Raw genomic sequence first — 16,325 nt, 5'->3', positions numbered from 1 at the left:
CAAAACCTACATTTTACAAGATTCCATTTGAACACAATTCTTTTTTTTTTTACAAAAGAGCATGAACGCACCAGAATGTAACAAAATGAAACCTCTGTACCAGTAAAGCTCTGGTTCAGTACAGTTCAGTACATTTTTCCAACATCCCTAACGGTATTATTAATAGTTTACTAGTTAGTAATACAATGCTATATCTGTTTTCTAGTTTAAGCTAAATCCATCCTTATCCTCACCTAAAGATTATATTCCTCAAATGCAGTGTTTTATGTCAAATCAATCTCCCTCTGAGGATAATAAGTCCCCCCCCCGCCCCCAATGTGACTGTGTAAACAGATGAATGTCGTCCACTCAGACAAAAAGACATTTGTGTTTGTTTTACTATTTATTCTAAATTCTTCCCACCCTTACCTCTTCTGTACCATCAAATGGTTTCAATCATCTAAGTAAATTCCTAAAGGCTTCCCCCTTTGAGGGTGAACACAGTGAGGGACACTGCTGTGAGCTCATACCAGCTGCATCAACACTGAGTAGATGAACTCCTAATTGCTATACAATCAACTAGTCTATAACTGGCTGGAAGTAGCTTTGCCAATGCTGCTGTCTTGCCACCACCACTCACCTGAACTCCCTACACTCTATACATTGTTTTCATTTTAATGATTGCATGTTTTATTCTCTTGATAATAGATACCCGTTGGAGTGTGGCTCGGTGTTTTGACCCGCATCACTAAAGAAGATAATTCATTTAGATCACGAAGCTTTGAAGATCAAACGCTTTGCTTTGAAACTCCTTCTCTCGCCTCTGTGCGTCATCCCCTTTGCTTCCTCTTTCTCTGACACTTTCTGCACAGTCCTAAATAGAAAAGCACATTTCTTTGAGGGAGTTAAATAAGACAGGTTCTTACATTTTCTTTAATTTTCACATCAAGTATAAAGTTCATAATATCATTATTTAAAAATTAAAATTATAGTGATTTTTTAAATGCACATTATAAAGACAAAATCTAAATAAAAAAAAAACATGGCACTTCAGCAGACCTCAGCGTTTCTCTTTCTGAATTTATGTCCATATCTTTCTTGCTTTTGTTTCTCGACAAGCTTAAATATTTGTGGCTAAATATTTAACAATAGATAATAGTCTTCTACTGAATCTTCTACTGACATTGGTATTTGAGGGTCTTGATTCATTGGGTGCATCGGATCAAAAGTATGTTTGAAGGTCACCACTTTAGATAACACTGAATTTCATCATCATTGTTCCATAATTAGCAGATATAATCTTTTTCACATGTGATATGGGGTAGTGGGATCATTTTCATAAAATCACGTGATGCTCAGCAGAAGATAATGTGATACCAAATCATAGCCACTTAATGTATTGAAGTTACGTTCACAAGAACGTTTGTTCCCTAAAATGTCATATTTTTCTTTGATGTGCTTACGTAGGACATCCAATTACATTATTTAACATGAGAAGTAATCACAGAGACAATAATGAACAAAGCCTTAATGGCTTGTCGAGCAAATAGTCAGAAGAGCCACCGGGCAAATTACCTTCAGAGACTTAGGCAACGAGGAGGAGACTTTTTGTGTATGAGGAGTACAATGGTGCCGAGATCTTTAGGAGAGAGATTGGGCCTGAGGACTTCAACACTTCTGGTGGTTGTAAATCAATCCTCTGGGGATGGTGACTCAGAAAGTGATGAAGGACAGCTTGCCCAGGCAGAAAGGGTCATTTGATGGGGTGTTGAGAACATTTGTGGTACACTCAATTCGAATATTCATTACATTTAAATTCAATTCATTTAGGCCCTTATTTCACAATATGATTTGAAAATGAATTCCCCAAAGAAAACGTACCATATTAACATAACCAAAACGGTTAAAGAGAATTTCCTCATGCAATCATCCAGAACATTACTGTAACTTTCTGATTTATTTGGGTAGGCTTGCTGTAAAATATTTGTGCTTTGTCTCGTAGCGGCGCGTCACGCTGCCGATTTCAATAATGGCCTCGGTGTCTGAACCTACGAGACATGCTAGCTTTGAAGTGCCTGCGATTAAACATTCAACATCCATTCCGTTCTTGATTAAAGACTGTGGTCTCACTGACCGCATTTCTCTTTTTGGAGAAGGCTATGTGAAACAACTTCTCTCACTCAAGTATTTCTTTCTACTGTTCGGCCTCTTGCCCATTCTCTTCCGTCTTTCTACATTTGACTCAAGCCGCACTGCCTGACCTGACCTGACCTGAGCGCCCCGTCAAAATGTCCTCATTCTCAAGTATCCATGGGTTATGAGCGCAGGTACAATGCTGTCCGGCGCCAGATCCGGACCGCGGTCCCACTATAAGGGGTCCCTCCTCTCAATATTTCAATAATCTTCATTATCATCTTCTTTACATCTCGAGTTGTTTGTAGTACTGCAGATACGTAAAAATTCAGCACTACAGTCTGTATTCTAAAGAAGTGTGAGGTCAGCCGCCTTCTGGTCCTAAAGTGACCTGGCACTGTCAGACACCCGAAGAGCGTCACCTCTTCGGGTGTCTGACAGCAGACAAACCTGACGCTGCTTTTCACATATGAGACAATGACAAATTAGACTGCCCTCACTGCCATGAAGCAAAATGATAAATGATCAAAAAAGCGATTATTCTGGATGAGAACGGAATGCGGGATTTTCTCTCACCATTTAAAGATCTCCCCCCCCCCCCGTGACATTACACTGACTTGATTCTTGACTTCGAACGTATGTCTAACATACCTCGGCAATAAATGTTCCTGATTCCTGATTCCAAGCAAACGCCAAATCTAGACCATAGTTTGGCATGGAATGCTTCGGTAAAGTTTTAATTGCATGAATCTCTTTGAAATGTATTCTCAAAAACGGGACGGCCCTGTTAAGTGCATACAATGAAACAGAATAAAAATAGTTGAAAATAGTCTATTACTTGTGTTTTGCATTTTTCTTTTGCCACCAACATCATGCAACATTTTTTAGCAATGTTTATTTAATCTCATGGACAAAGAAAATGGAAAAGGATCTAAAATATTAATTCTGGAGCAGATCTTCAGATCAAAGCGTAGATATTTCTAATGACAAAAGTCTGACTACACTAAGCTCTTACTGTAAAATGATAGCATATACTTGAAGAACGACGCTGCACATTAGGGTGAAGAGTTCAACTTGCGTAATTGTTATGGTGTAATAACTGTTGGTTTGGGATTACAGCTAATTGCCGATGTACCTTTTCTCTCACGCGACCAAATTAGAAAATGTATAATAATTCAAAACAACCAGAAAACTACTGACATCCTCCAGCGATGTATTGGGAGATTAAGGGAAAAGGCATTATGTAAAAACCTCACTTATCGTGTTCACCACACTCCATTTAAGCTATGATAGTTTAGATCAATGTCCTGTAATCAAAAAGGCTGATTAGTCGGCGGTTTATGCTGTCAGCATGCCTGCAATCATGATCTGAGATATTTCCCTGCGGGTTGATAATTGCCTTTCAGTTCCACAGTACCAGTACCGTTTGAAGACGTCATTGTTGTATCGGGTACCAACCAGACTTGCAGCAGCTTGTGGATGCGGGGGATTGACAATCACATTGTACCCAATCTCCCCCGGTCTCCATGGTGATTGGGTAATTGCTATCACGTTTTGATCTACTGACAAACAACATTTCCTCAAGGAATTTCATTAAATCTGAGATAGCGGAATTCTTCATTCTTTTTGAAGGGCGAGGTAAAGAATGTAATACTGTTCACGAGCCAAGCCAACAATCACATGTTAATTAATCTCTTTGAAAAGGTGGACAAACAAAGAAATTACAATTATCTTACTCATGAATATTCTTTGGGGAATTTAAAAAAATAAATTGTTTGTTTCTTTTTTCTTTTGTCTGAACCCCTAATAATTGAAACTGTTCTCTAGAGTATAAAGATGCGCAATTCTTCTTCTTCTTCTAACCTCAAGATCACAGAAAAAGATTGAACGTGTTGAAAGAATATTGCAAAGACAGCAGGTAGAAAGAGTATAAGACATTGTTTAGGAAATGGTGCTGAATATAAATAATTCATTCAGCTCTGCACCCAGCGTGTAAAGTAAAAGGCAACAATTCTCCGCTCCAGCGGGGGGGCCTCTTGTCATCCTTTGAATCCAGAGCGAGGGAGGAGCGGACTGCGAGTAGAGGCGCTGTGTAACCTGTGATACTACAGTGAGCCCTTTTAACATTTAACCAGTAGAGGCAGTAGCTGTTGTAGGTGTCAAATATTGTTATTTGACAAGTTAGATCACTTCAAAATATTGATTATTGATGTCTAGAATTCGTTTTTGTTACTCTTCTATCTAAATATGTGTAACTTACACATATTACAGCTATTGAACTTCACATTTGACTTCTATTCAAAGTTACAATGTGTCTAATTACATTTTGACACATCATATTTTCAACATGATAATGTCTAAAAGTAAGTCGCAGCGAGTCATCAATATTACAAAGTGAACATTGAGCAATACCCAGAGCTAAAGATATAATAAGGAATACAATTTTAAATTTTGACTATTCGCAACAAATAATTCACATGCAATAATGGAATTATAATGAAAGAATGCAATGCAATTGTAGCTAGTGAGATTTATATTAGTCCGAGTACCATTTTGGAAACCTTTTGGATTCTTAATCTGAAATTGGAGACAACATATTTTACAATCCCTTTACAACGTGTGGAAGTTCAATAAAATTATTGTTATCTTTACTAGTGCAAAAAACAACAATTTATATTAAATTAAAGATAATTAAACAAACAAACAAAAACTAATTTTGTTCACAGATTTTTGAAATTACCTTTTTAAACTAATCAGATTTGACATATCAATTATAAATATAAATTTCACTTAAAAAATGATTAGCTATTAGCCAGTCTTTCAAATTAAATGTTAAATAGACTTGCCAAAGGGTAATGTGCTGTCTCGCTGACTGCATGTTTTACCAGTGACAGGTATGTCATGGGTACTGTCGAGCGCTTTGTTGTGTTCTGAAACCGTGGAATTAGGTTTAGAACACTGTCAACTAACACAGTGGTACATATATATATATATTTAGAGTGTGTGGCTGTGGGGGAGAAAGCAGAGTGTTTGTTTGTTTGTGTGTTTGCTGAGAGAGAATGAGGTCAAGCAAAGGCAGCAGCAGCAGAAGCAGGAGCTGGCCTTCTGTAAGAAAACCACAGAAATACAGGCACGGGAAATTGGGTTTTCTGTGCATCTTGAAGATGTTTGCAGCTATATTAGCTGACCCCCCAGTTGCAAGCTAACAATGGAACTGGGAATGATTGGTTGGCCGCCCTTAAATCATGCAAGGAGAAAAATATTCATAAAGACGAAGATGCTTTATAATCTGAAGTCATGGATGTGCATTTGAGAATACATGCAGTGGTTGAGTATATTTACTCAACTACTCTTCTCAAAGTGTCTGTAATCAATATTTTCCTAAGTGCATGAATCCGCAGACAACTCTCACCACTCACTCTGCCATTCCCATCAGTAACAAACTTTTTTGGTTCACTCTAAAAGCCTTTGCAGCACTTTCTCCTGTACAAAAGCTCCTATAACTCATTGCACGTAACCTGCACAGCAAGCAGGGGACACACATGGGTGGTAATTAGCTAAGAAATGATTGGATTGGCTGTAGCGATTGATAGTTCTATCAGGAGTTGATATAAACAGAGCTTAAAGGAGAGTATCCAAATGAATGCTAATGCTGCTCATTGTCTTATGTATTTATATATAACCGCTAATAAATAAAACAAATCAACATTGAGATGGTGGCGACGGCGGCGCACGGAGTAGAGACTGTCCGGGCTTATCTGGGTTCAAAACGTAAAAATACAACTACATTTACTTGATAGCAACTTTTATATCAAGATTTTACACACACACACACACACACACACACACACACACACACACACACACACACACACGCACACGCACACGCACACATATACAGCCTTTAAAATACAATTAATTGTTGATTATTGAATCACACCAGTTTGAGTGGTCAGTTCCACTAAATAGGAATTTCTCATCTAGACTGAAACAATCCATTTGAATAACAGTCAGTTGCATGCAGCACCCTCCCAAAACACTTCTTTCCTCTTTCACACCCCATTAATCATCTCTGATTTACGGTGTGACAGTTAAGATGAAAACCACAACAAAAACATACTGCTTGAGGGTAACATAGGAGAAGAATAAGTCAAAAGCAAGGCAGAAGGAAACATTGAAAGATATAAAATGGAAATTAGATTTGAAAGAACCGTTCCGCTCTTGCAATAAGGTCCATGTTTCTTGTCTGTCGCTCTACAGATTGCATGCACAGCAGTGCAAAGGATTCCCTTGGAAAAGGAACATATTACTTTGTCACAGTGCAGTGTTTCCATCGAGCTGCCAAGGGAATTTCATGTTAAATATACAAGTGGGACAACGGGGCGTATAAAGGTGTGAATCCATCAATGGGAGGTGAAAGCAAATTCCCTCCAAGAACACCAGAAACAATCAAATAGAACCAATTTACAAGTAAATTTTTTTCTCTTGTCAGATTATGTCGATTTTTAAGAGACAAATAAAAACATGACTAATGAATTAACAAACTTTTAAATGACAGTGAGTTGCGTTTTGACATTTTCATGAGATTAGGTTTCATACAGAAACATGTCTGATGACACTTCTTCTCATTCTTCTCATCTATTACTCAATGTTACACAAACAAACGCATGTTGAACTATTCTTAATAAATTTTGAATTATACATTTTCACGAGTGCATTGGTTAATATGATTGGTCTGTCAGGCTTTTTGAAACAAGGCTTCGGGGCTTCAACCTGCCCACCAAGGAATCAGCATATTCTCATGCAATTTCCTTCTTAGACAAGCGTTAATCTCTAAAATCTGTCTTTAGCAGAAGATTTCGTTTCAATGTGACCCTGAAACTTCATGTTTTGATCAAGAGTATTTTACTCGATTGATTTCATTAGTAAGTGATAGTAGGATGTCACTTTTTAAAAAATGTAGCTATTCTTTCTTTTTCAAGGCATTACTGTCTTTGTAAATTTCTTTGACCTACATGAAACAAGATCTTAAGCTTTACAAGAGTGATATTCGGTGGTTTGTTATCCACACTCCCCAACAACACTCAAACAAAAGCCCACAAACAAAGCTAAACCCTCTCTATCCAACAGTCGAGATCGATCCGTCGTATTTAAGAAACTCAAACCAAACCTGACCCATTCTTTGCTTGTAGTTGATACAGGGAAATCATTAAGTGGGTCTACGGCCAATCTATCGTCTGCTATGTAAACTGTGTTTGTGCGTGTGAGCACAAGAGAGAAGCTTCAAGTCAAGCGTGATGATGTGCGCACAGACACACATCATCACGTACCTTTGGTGTAAAACTTAACACAATCTGTCACGAGAAACCAGGTAATCATTGAATGTGTGTACTGTATGTCTGGGATTAGGATGATGGTATCAGGACACTTCAGCACACTTATGTCATATCACTGTTATGATTTCAAAATATTTTTGTCTTGTTTGAAGCACACTGTTTGTTATTCAGAGTATTGGTATTTTTACGTGATTAAATTATCTCAATACTTCCTCTAGCACTGGTTTTTCAACACAGATCTTTCATGTATCTAGTGTATCGTTCAAGACTTCTTTCCTTGTATTTCCAAAATACACATTTGCATAATCACTAAAGAGAAGAGTATTTTTATTGCACCTTTAGTGCCATCTGTTATCAAAAAGCAATACTAGTTGATCACTCTTAACAAAAGGAAACCATTTAGACGGATAACCAATAGACCGAAAATCACAACGCGAAAGCATCACCACTACTTACCTAATGACCATCAGCTGCTCAAAGATATCAAACTAACTGACTAATTAACTAAATCTCGGCTCCATACTCTCACAGAGTGGCGGCCTGCTGTGTCACCTCGGTTCCACTGCGCTACATGTTTTGTGTTTGCACATGTTTTGTCTCATGAAGTCATTGTGGAGGGCGACTCTAAAGTTCAACCAAAATGTAAGCTTGACCACTTTCTCTGCTGTTGAGGCTGCTTTTCATGCATTTACTAAGTCACATCTATTCTTTGATGCTGCTTCTGTGAGGAAGATATTTTTTATAAACACCCAGTTTTGAACAGCAGTTTTTTGTAGAATATGAAGATTCAGCAGTGTACACAAGACATTTTACCCTTTTCAGCACCTTGAGAATACTATTTAAAAACCAGCAATCTTGCTCTTCTAATATGATGATATCTTACGTCTTGTTTGCTTGATGTTTGACTATGAAGACAAAAACTTGTTAATCACACAATTTAGAGTTCATAAAATTATAACTGGTGATTAAATGTTCAGCTGTTCACTAACAAACTGAATTTCTGTCAAACCTCGCGCCAACTCTCAATCACACAAAGCAATCTCAGATTTAAGGCTGATATGTTGTATGTTTTTGTCTTATATTGATATTTGATGTAACCACATGCAACGTCCTGTTTGATGGCTTTGAAGTCTCTGTCTCATGTGTGAAAAGAAAAAAAGAAAAAAAGAGGCAGTGGTATGTTCTGTCATGCTGAAGGAATGGCAAACAAGAGCCGGAAGACGCCTGCAGTGTCACAGGTTTACTGGTAACCAGCTGCAGGGGACGCTCCACGCCAATGACACAAGCATTTTATCGTCATAGGTAAACTTGACCCACAGAGTTGCCCAGGAGTGATAAGTCAACATTGAGGATACGTGGCAGAGTCGGCTGGATGGGACAAAGAGATAAGAAGCATTCAGACTAAAAAGAATGGTAACAGTGGATATTGTGAGTTGAAAACGTCATTGGAATGATGGTTGACCTCGAACTGTGGAGAAAATTCTGAGAGTGATTAAAGAAAGAAATATGGAAATGTGTGTGTGTGTGTGTGTGTGTGTTAGCTACACAATTTTTTTTACATCTTTATATATGTCTTCATTTTAGGGCTGTGTGTTGACGGAGATAAGAGTTTCTCATCAGATGAAGAGTCTGGAGGGTGAGTGAAGTGCCACATCAGTCAGACAATGTTGCCAGGACCTCAGATCCATGTTAGAGCCACCAGGCGAAGGCAATACAAAGACTCACAAACACGTCATTCAATCCGAGCTAATGCTCTGTTCCTTGTTTTGCATTTTTATGCAGATCTCGGTTCACTCGGGTCCTTTTTGGTTCAATGTAGATTTGCATATTTCTTTAGTGAAATTGGTGCTTTTGTAAAGTAAATACTGAGAAAAATCCTGTTTATCTTATGGTTTGATGGTTTGTTTGCATGAAAAAAGACAATTTTAAGACTGAACAGCAACCCTTTTGTAACATGAGAAACACTTTATTTTCAACATGTAGGTATTGAAAATACATTCCTTCTCCTCACAGTGTTTTCTTTCAGAATACCTTTCCTCCTGATCTGAACTTAACATTAGTAAACACCTGGTAGTGGGGCTTCTCCGTGGTAAGACATCATCCGTGCTTTGCTCCAAGGATTCACATTCTGCACGCCGTGTTCAGTTCATTCTACATGATAAAACTGAAATCATCTACCGGCAGTCACGCTGTCTCCTAGAGCTCATCTGAGATGCCTTGGATTCACTCCCCGTTAACTTCTGCCGGATCAAATCGTGAGGAAAACTGCACAAAACTTTGATTGACTGTTGTTTTTGCTGCCTCTGCACACTAGTTGCAAACTTCAATTAAAGCCTCCTTGGCAGCTCAGAACACTTTTTGCTGTTTTTACACTGCATGCTGAGACAGAGCTGTCCAAGTCTCACCTCTCCCTGTTTAATCTAGTTCCAAATCCCCTACATCACGCGTGGATGGGAAGTGCCCATGTGCTCACCTTGACATTCATGCAGTGACTCTTGGACTGTAATGAAATATTAATATTCCTCCCATTCTGGAGAGTTTCCAAATATCTGAATGGTGGGGAGAGCTGATGTATTTCTGCGCACTGAGAGGTTTATGATATCAGTGGATTTCAGTGGCGACGCGTGGTATGCAGGAGTTTCTATTAATTATGCAAACAAATTGTAATTTTATCACTGCAGTTGAATTCAAATGACATCTGGCTCGGGGCTGAGGGAGGCTGAGGCGACGGGGGCACTTAGCTGTGGTGCTGTGAATAACCACCCCAAGGCAATCTAAATGAGAAGAGTGTGAATACAATTTAAATCAGTATACATTGATTGTGGCTGTCCTTTACTGCTCGGTCACTCGAACCCGTGGCAAGAATCTGCATTGCAAATCTGGATGTCCAGTTTTTCCTTTTCATGGAGGAGGGCAAAATCATGCTGACTCAACAGGGTCAAAACAGGACTTGGACAACCGGGCACATAATGATAAAGATAAAAGATGTATTTTTTTCCCCCAGGCATCGGCCCATCTTTTAATATATAGCATAGATTGTGTTATGTGTGTCTATACTCTCGTTTTTTCAGCTTATCGGACTATTGTCATTAAGACTTTTATTTTCATTCTTTTACCAGCAATTTATTTGTACATTGAGAATATTTCCCTTGGATCCAATGATTGTGGATTGTGTTGGATCATTGTGTGACAGCGTGTGTATCCGTGTGTACCACAGAGGGCATTGTGTTGCTGGCCTTTTGTTTGGGCTTAATGTGGCAGCATACACTGCATTGTGCCAGTATAAACACATAAATAAAGGGGCATACTATAAGCATCCAGCAGAAATGGGACTAATAAATCAAGGGAGCAACAGAACAAAGAAATGAACAGGGTGGACTGCTCACGTCAGTTCCCCAAAGTTTCGGGACAACAGGGCTGCCGGCACAGAGATTTGTGGCAGTTCCACAATGAAGCAAATCCGTCCACACGCCGGCTCATTTGGATCCGTCTGTCTCTCCAGGCCCAGTAGATGGATTCCTAGGTACTCTCATAGTCGTAGTTCTTCAAAAGCACTTGTTGGGTAATAATCCTGCATCTCTAAACAACTTGAAGAGCTATTCCAGAGAAAGATCTGAAATGACAGTTGGGCTCCAGTATATTATTTGGGACTTTTTGGGTTGTTTGTGCTCTCCAAGTCACATGAGCACTTATTTCCGAGCTATTATTTTAAATCATGCAACTGTGCTTTAGACGTACAGGTGGCTTTTAGGTATAACCTAGAAAACCATGGCCTAAATCCCTGGCTTATCATCCCCCAGAGACTCATAAACGCACACACACAAACACACACACACACACACAAACACACAAACACACACACACACACACACACACACACACACACACACACACACACACACACACGTTCACAGGATGAAAGGGGCATATATGATGCCTCTGGTGCAAGTTACCATGTAAAAAAACACCCCTCCCTGGTCACCGCTTGATCTTTAAAGGAAGCCTTGGCGTTGTTTTTCTCACTCCGACGCCAGGAAACGGGAGAGGTCAGGGAATGATGTGCTCTGAACATTTTGTCTGAGTGTACTGCATCAATGTGACAGCTCCTTTAGACGCTGGAGGCTAGTTTATGTTCCCTTTTCTATCCGCTCAGACCTCGGCACGGTTTAGTTGAGCGTCTTTTCGCAATTGTTGTTTCTTGTTTGTTGTGATAAAGGCCCGGTCTGTCCTTTCAGCCAAGCTAACAAAATCCATTTTACACTACAGAAGAGCCGTTAAATCATTCATGGGTATCCTGATATTTTGTTGTGGAATTGAAAAACTCTTATAAATTCATTTCCAACCACCAGTCAGTTGGGTATAGATATACTGTACGTTATAAAGGTACACTTTTAGGCACGCTTATGCTCATCTTGTGGATCTCCACGTATGTATTTGGAAAGGAAGACATTTGACAAGCTTAAAATGACTGTAGATTGAGGCTCAAACCATCAGACAATATAGAGAATGCACAACAGAAAAGTAATGGCATACAGAGCTTGAGAAGAGCAAAGCTCAGCAACCATATGGCCGGTCATGATTAGATGTTTCCACATATTGAAGCGGTGCACATGGGCCTGAGCAATACTTATTAATCAAATGAGCTTAATTGGTGGGGTCCACTTTTAGCTTTCCCAAACAATCAAGAGGAGGAGGATGTTAGCGTTACTTTCAGAGCCAAGGAGATTATAAGGAGCTTATTATTTTCTGAGCTCTCTGTAGCAAGTGGACCGTGTACCTTCAGGGCAACGTTAGAGGCTTTGTCGCGTACTTCATTGGATTTGGGGAAGCTCATACGGCATCCAGAGAGGGTTATGTCACGTTAGGAAAGAAAATCTTTATCCCTGATCTTTCTTTATCATCTTCACTAGGGAAATGAGCAAGTAAAGTCTGTTTTGTTAATGTCTGTCTAAACGAATGCCCTTTTGAATCGAAAAGAAAGCTCAAAGATTAAAGAGTGGTTTTAGTGAAAAATCCGCCTTTTCATAATTGCAAGCTGCATGTGTGTCTTTGCTCTTGAGTGGAAACACGGACACGCACAATAAAAGTAATGATAGTAACAAAGGTCACATCAATGTTCATCCGTTGAGACCTCACAGAAACATCTGATCATCATGCTTCTCCAGTCCTTCATTCTGTGTTTTCCTTTTATTCGTCCGTATCTGTGGCCAATGGAGCTCAACTGCATTGAAAAAAAGAAATTCTTATCTATCCTTACAAGACAAATGCAATGCCTATGCCTTTACTTTGGACTATTTATTATTACTATATTATTGCTTTCCTTTAAGGATTTTTTTTTTGGAATGTTGAAACCTTATTTCTAGATTGCAGAAATGACTTGATTCCTGCATGCTTTCCCAAAATGTTTGGCTTGGGTTGGTTTTCTTGTGTAGAACTAGTTAAAATAAATTTTGTCATTTGATAATTCATAAGCAACTTTCCACAACAAAATCATACTGTTGTTTAAAAAGAAATGTACTCTATTTCATTATTAATTATAATAAGAGAACCTCCCTTATGTAATATATCTTAGATTAAAGAAATTCCTTAAAATGATGGCTTGTTTTTCTGCAAACCAAACCCCTGGCAGCTGTTATCTTGCATCCCTTATCGGGCCATTGAGCAACAGATATCTTTCCAGCCTTCGGGCGATTCAAACCAATCATTTTGCCATCGTTGCAAGTTGTGCCCGACTGAAAGGTTTTCCTTTGCTCGGTGCTCAGGGTCCTAAATCGAGGTCAAGGTGCACGGCTTTTAAGTGTAAAACTTCAAACAGCTTGGATCTCAGGTATCGCTCTGCCGTGGGACTGATAGGAGACCGAGAGAAGTGTGTGTGAGAAAGTGGGCTGCACGACCTCCTGTGGGAGGCAAACCTGTTTTTAAACTGTCTATCTTCAAATTAGGATATGTTTTAAGTAGAGACTTTTTGTCAGACGGCACAACGTTAAAATGCCTTACCTGGGGCTTATTTCAACTGTTACAATAAAAGAAAAAAAACAAATTGACATAACGTGGAATCAGATGATTTGTTGTCTGCTGTCAGGCTCTTTATTGTCCTTTTTTCAACTGGAATGATTAGTCATTTTCAATGCATCATTCCAAACTAAACAAAAGGTTGATGGTCTTTTTCTTTCCATTGTCTCCCACATCGTAAGCTGCAGAGCTCTAACCGGCGGTCAGTCATCCTTTGCCAAAATAAATTCTGGGTACCTCAAGCATTTTAACCTCAGAGATGCATTCTTTAACCACATATTTACTTGTATTAAGAGTAAATGGAAGACTGGGCTTTTTAAAATGGTCCCACCGATTGCATTCATTTGTTACCAAGCTCATCTCGTGGGAGATTATGTTGTGCTCTTATCAAGGGTTAGTGATTTAATGAATAACACAGTTCTAATCCAGTATTTCCTATTTTATTTTCTTCTAGTCTCCTTTTAAACATATATATATATATATATAGAGGGAGAGAGAGAGAGAGAGAGAGAACGTCAACACTGCAGTGCACATTCAAGTTATATACTGTATATATTGAGGCAACAGCTGGGCTACTGCAATATGTATGCATCTGATACATAAATGTATTAATAAATTAAATGGAACTTGAATCGCACAGATTAGTTCGGCCTTTGTTTATTATTATTATTTCCTCAATTGCTTCTGTTTCAGTTTCAGTTTTTTTCATCCGTTTTTTTTCTGATTACTTTGTTGGATGACTAAAAAAAAAAAAAAAAAGCAAGCCAAATACAAACAGATTCACAACTATCTCTATCCATGGCTTGCTCAGTCCTGGGCCCCCGCTTTACGATCACAGAATGGATACAATCAAGGCCCTCGAGAGCAGGAATGAATCCATTTCCCTTCCTGATCTCATGAATAACCCTCATCCTAAACATTGTGTCAAAAATGCATGAGCAGAGGCAATTTGGATTGAAGTCTTTATAATTGAGGGAAAGAAAACAGCTTTTTTGATGATTACAGTGTCTTTCCTCTTGAGCTGATATTATATTTGATTCTTTTCTGCAGTTCACTGCCAAGAAATGTGTAAATACTGCTAACTTTCATTTTGAACAAAGCTATTCAGTCCATGTTTTATTCATCGCCGCTACAGACTCTCAAGACACCTTCCAGAAAAAGATTTCCTTTTGTATACAAAACAACATTGTTTACCTTGATAGCTCCAGCAGAGATAAGGAGGCTCTTTTTTTTTTTTTTTTTTACCGCTCTATTCTTACCTAACGAGTTGTTTACAGTGACAACTCCTTTCGGTGTCAGTAAAGTGCACAATCCCAACCCCAAACAGCTTGTGTCGGCATTCATCTGGGGTTATAAGAATGGATATTTCTCTTCAAAGCTGTGCAGGGACCATTGGGGAAAAATGAACTTCAAGAAAGTCTTCAAAAAGGCCATTTTGTCTGCAGCAGAGTACGAAACGCTGTCCCTCGCCATTGAATGCGCAACACTCGCTAACGAAATTTAAACAATTGCATTTTTCCAGCCCAGATCCATAAAGGTGCTGTTTATGTTAGAGGTGCGCCGCGCCTATGGTGATCCCTCTGGAGGCGCCGTGTGACATTTAAAAATATACTTTTCCATTTGTTTAATTGCTTCCTGCAGCAGTGCAGCGTTGATCCCCTACACAGGCTTTTTGGAAAATTAAACCGAATTTTCCAGCAAATTTGACAATAATAACTAACATTTACCGGTATAAACTGATCATCTTGCCAGACCAAGCGAGGCTGTGGCAGTAAAGCCCCTGAAGTAGCACCTGTAGGTGAGGAAAGCAAGCTTTCATTAAGAGAATCAAAAAATGGTCGTGGTGTCCTTGCCTCGAAAGGAACCCTAGCAGCCAAGTCATTGAAGTTGTATTTGCCACCACAAAAGAAGAACAACCACGGAAAAAGGTTATGTGAAGCTGCCAGGAAAGCTGAAAATCTTTACTGGGTGAAGTTTGATTGGATTGAGAGACGGGTTTCCTTGACAGAACCCTCACACTCTGTAACAACAACAACAAGTGCTTTTCCCCATTATCCAGCTGGTTCATATTTTATTCTGATGGCATTGCGTTGAGCCAAACTTAGAACAAAATTCAAACATATTTTAAAACCGCAGGTCCAAATCCAAGAGAAAATACAAGCCACACAAAATCCACAAAGGTACTACGCATATACGCTCCGGCTGCCGTAATATAAGCAATGGCAGAGAGGTGCAAGAGGATAAATAGGAAGGAGAATCTGTGTCTGTCAGTCAATCGATCAGTGTCACTCTAACAGCAGGTCCACCGTCCATGGACCTGCTGCATCAGCATAAACACATTAGGTAATAATAAAGATGCTTATGGCTTTCACACAGTGGGCATAACTACAGCAAAACCAGTAAGATCGTAAGCCGCTGTGGTTCCTTGTGGGATGAGTCAGCTCACCAGCTCTTTATAAGCACAACGCCTTCCTCACAACTTGACTTTTTATGCAATCATGTGAAGTGCGCTAGCCCAGGAAACTCAAAGTTAAAGCATATTATCTCGATCGTCATGCCGTCTGAACTGTTAAAATCTGAGATATGTTTTATTTAATCTATTTCAAGACAATATTGTAAGGTATATGGATTCTTATGTTTTCTCATGGTGAGTTTAATGAAACAGTAGCTGAGTTTAAACATGCTGGTTTATACAGATACTGTTATCTAGTTATTCTACTCTCACATACCATAATCCAATCTGCTATAATGTACCATTGCAATAGCTGCAAAGGCTGTACCATAAAACAACACAGTCTCTCTTGCCTGTACTTTACTATTATTTCATTTACACCGTTTTCTTGGATTTTCCAAAAGACCTCTTTT

This window comes from Pungitius pungitius, chromosome 8 (genome assembly GCF_949316345.1).
Source record: "Pungitius pungitius chromosome 8, fPunPun2.1, whole genome shotgun sequence".
NCBI classification, from domain to species: Eukaryota; Metazoa; Chordata; class Actinopteri; order Perciformes; family Gasterosteidae; genus Pungitius; species Pungitius pungitius.
This window is presented reverse-complemented; position numbering follows the sequence as displayed.